The 3,778-nt window shown below is 54.6% G+C and overlaps 1 protein-coding gene across 3 annotated transcripts in view; it reads left to right on the top strand.

The window, feature by feature from the left end:
• Positions 1 to 1,403: 1,403 nt before the first annotated feature.
• The window catches only part of SLC32A1 (solute carrier family 32 member 1), a 7,050-nt gene continuing 4,675 nt past the window's right edge, over positions 1,404 to 3,778 (top strand). Inside the window, exons 1-2 of one of the 3 annotated variants that reach the window (XM_015881416.2) lie at positions 1,417 to 1,508; positions 2,304 to 2,359. The gene's annotated coding sequence lies outside the window, so the exon portion shown is untranslated. Of the gene's footprint in view, positions 1,509 to 2,303; positions 2,360 to 2,451; positions 2,559 to 3,778 lie in introns of those variants that run through there. The other 2 variants (XM_015881417.2, XM_015881418.2) reach the window with 2 other exon arrangements.

Genomic DNA, 3,778 nt, shown 5'->3' with positions numbered 1-3,778 from the left:
GAGGGAAAATGGGCAGATGGGGGGGAGGTGGACCCTGCTGACATTGAGCCCCAAGGCCAAATGGCTGCTAGAGCCACGCTCTGCTCAGCTACACAGGTCTAAAATAATATGAATAGAAAAAAATAAAGAAAATAAAGCATACGCTGTGCATGTGAGCGAGCCCTGTTTTGTGTAAAATGACCAGGAAATAAAATACCCAAGAGAGCTTAACATCATGCCGGAGGAAAACAGCTGATCTGGGAGCAGGGAACTGTGTTCATTTCTTCTGGAACACAGCTCTGACTCGACAGCTGTAGGAGAGAATTGCTTTGTACCCGAAAATTGAAATGAAAGACTTGGTGTGTATGGGGGGTGCTTCTCTTGCTTCTTCCTAACCATTTCCTATGAAACCCTTCAGCTCATACACACGTATTGAATTTGACAGTGATGAAGTTTATCTATTTTCTCAATGGAAATGCAGTTAAGCTCACGGTATTGTTCCCACGGTATATGTTGCAGGTAACCAATGACCTTCACTTCATTTTTTATGACAGCAATAAAGGCAAAGCCTGGGCTAAATTTAATTCCAATTAATTGGAAGCATTGTTGAGGAGGCATTGTGGTAAATGATAGCGAATGTTTGGTCCATAGGAATGACTGCTGATCGGGGCTGGGCTGGGAAGCTCAAATCACAGAAATCCCTGCACAGCCACCTCCCACAGGAGGCTATTTCTTAAGCAGTGAGGTTGGGGTCTTGCTAAGTAAAGGCCTAAAGAATCCTTTACTTAGTTTTTATGGATTGTTCAGGTGAATTTTCCCCTGGTCGCAGTCCCAAGCTGTGCTCTGTGCTCGCTGGCAGTGCCCAAATCCCAGCCCCTCATCTCTTTGTTTGCCATCACTCCAATTTAGGCAGCCATTTTGTGTTCAGTAAAAAAAAATACACTAATAAGGAGGAGACATCCACTGTGGGCAATCTCCCGGAGGTGCTATTTTGGGATTTGATTCCCTTGTGCTATATTACCCCAGAGCAGCTTTAATTCTGCCTACAGATGTCTGTGACTTGAAACCCACCCTGGGAATGGGAGCAGCCTCACCACCACGACCCCAAATATGAAGTGAGCATCACTGGAAGCAAGTGCTGCTCCCACCCACGGCGTTCTGTGTTGTGCCCTGAGTGCTGATGGCCGGGTCGGGAGAGAGCAACGTGGGGCAGAGCTGTTCTCTCGGTGCCATGAGGCTGCTCTGGGGGCTCAGGGTGCTGCGATGCATCATCCTCCCTTCCTCCCCTCCACACCACAGCCACCACCGCGTTTCCTTCCCTATCCTCCTGAAAGTCCCCGAGCTATTAAGTAGGTCACGAGAGCTGGTCCCCATCCAGCAGTTTGTCTAATTGCCTTTTTATAGTCGCACCGTGCCACTCTTTATTATGCTGTCAGTGCTGCGGGAGGACGAGGCGGGGAGTGCGCGGAGCTCGAAGCAATGGCTGCGGGCGAGGGGAGCGCGTCGGACTGCGGCCATCGCTTCTCTAAGTACGCACGTGTGGGTCTGGGGTCCCCCTCCTTAAGCAGATGTAGCCGAGGAAGGCTTTGGTAGGGTTCAGTTACTCCCCCCGGCCTTCTTGCAGTGCTGAGACTCCCAGCTGCAGCTTTTGGGGGTGTGCGTAGAGTTTTTTGGGTGCATGCGGGGATGGGGCACTGCACCCACCGCAGGACCTGCGTGGGCTGGGTGTGTTGAGGAGCGGGGTGAGGCTGAGCATTGCGGGCATTGCATTCGATCCGTTTATTCTGATGGCTGCGGTTCAGTTTCAGACGTAGTTTGCAGCGCTGTGTTTGAGGAAGCACACAGCTCCCTGAGAGCCATAGGAATGAAATGCGTTGAGGTGCGGGGGTCTGGACCGGGGGAGCAGCCCCTCCTGCCCCGGGTAATTGCGCTGCTACGGTGCTCAGCAGCTCGGAGAGGGGCTGGCACCGAGGGCTGCAGCTGCACAGCCTGCTCAAGCTCAGCCTTTCCTGCCTTCCTCAAACGATTTTTAAGCATGAGAAGCACCGCTCCCTTCAATTCGTTAATCAGAAATCCCAGCCCCAACCCCTGAGCCTGCTCCGTGTAGATAAGGCAGCGTCTCTCCTCCATCTGCACCTCCTGCAGCCGGGGGGTCCGGGCTGGCTGCTCCCCCGGGGCTGCTCCCCGAGCGGTGCCGGGACGCCCACCCCTCCCTTCTGCGGAGGGGGGGGAGCGGTGCCCGAAGCCCCCAGCGCCACGCAGAGGGAGCGCCCGGCAGCCGCCGAGCAGGGGCTGCAGCTCGTTGCTGTGCTCTCTCCTTTTAGTTCCGTCTGAAACGATTTGAGGCTCAAACGCTCCCGCGAGACCCTCTAACCTTTGGGTAAGGTTTGGCTCCGCGATCTTGCTTGGGTTAAACAGGAATTAGGGGGGAGCACAGGAGAGACGCGGCTGCAGCCCTGCAACCCCCCATCCCTGCATCCTCCATCCCCGCACCCCCCCCATCCCCGCATCTCCCATCCCACGTACCCTATTCCTCCCAGTCCCGCTCCCGGCGGAGCAGCGCGCTGTGAGCAGCAGAGGTAAATACCCCGATCCTCCTCGCCATCTCTTCGTACCTCTTCTTCTTCTTCTTCTCTTCCTCTGCCTCTCTCCTCCTTTTCCTTCCTTTTTCTCTTTTTATTCCCCCTCCTTTCGCTTCATTCTATCCCCATTTTCAGTCACCGGCAGAAGTTCGGGGCGATTTTTATTTCCAGGCTCCGCCGAACAAAATCTCCTACTCCCACCTTCGGACGAGGGGCAGCGATCGGGGCTGCCCGTGGTGCGGTCTCACGGCGGTCCCATATGAAGGGGGGGGATTCAGCGATGTCCCAGAAGCTGGGGGGAATTTGGGGGTCATGGAAGAGCCCCGGCGCCCCGCACCCTTGTGGTGCCCGTAGCGCTGAGCCCGCCGCCATCCCTCACCCTCCCCCGTTTATCTCCGTGTCTCGGCACGCGTATGCTGGGGGTGTGAGGGTGTGTGTGGGGGTATCGCTGTATCCAGCAGCGACACAAAGCCCCGCGCTCCCATATACAAACATCCTTCCTTCCCCGGCTGGCTCTTCCTGGGTACACATTTGTCCTACACCGGACCGGGGTCGTCTTCAATCTCCGCGGACCTTTTTCGGTGTTTTTAATGATGATCATCGTTCTTTTAATGGTGCTTCTAAATAGGTTTCCCGAGCCCGATGCACCCCGCAGCTCCGCACCGTGCGGGGCCTCAGCGGTGCGGGGTCGGGGCTCTGCGGGCGAGAGATGGGGAGGAGGGGGGAAATACCCCAATGCCACCACAGCACGCCTCGATTTGGGCCAATTTTCGTTGTTTCCTGCCTTACGCCCTCTGCGCCCATCGATTTCTTTCGTGTCTTTTACAATGAACTTATCGTCGGCTACATAAATAAATAAGAACAATAACAACGAAAATAATAATGACGGGGAAAAAAAAAATAATCGCATGAGCCCCGAAGTGTTTATCTGGGCAGTCCGATGGTTCGGGTTTTGGTTTTGGTTTTGATTTTGTTTTTTTTTCTTTGTTTCTCGACCTATTTGTGCACTGATTTGTGTTAATCCCCGCCCGGCGCAGTGCGATCCCCATTGGGGTCGGGCCCGGAGGGCAGCGGCTGCTGAGAGACCCCCGTGGGATGCAGCCCCGCTGCGGCGACGGCTCTTTTTGACGCATTTCATCCGCTTTGCACCTAATTCTCCTCCTGCTTCCGTCAGAAGGAAAATAACTAAATAAATAACATTAAAAAAAGAAGGGGAG

The sequence above is a fragment of the Coturnix japonica genome, chromosome 20 (genome assembly GCF_001577835.2).
Source record: "Coturnix japonica isolate 7356 chromosome 20, Coturnix japonica 2.1, whole genome shotgun sequence".
Classification (NCBI taxonomy): Eukaryota; Metazoa; Chordata; class Aves; order Galliformes; family Phasianidae; genus Coturnix; species Coturnix japonica.
The sequence above is the reverse complement of the archived record's forward strand: the minus strand, read 5'-3'. Positions and strand labels throughout refer to the sequence as shown.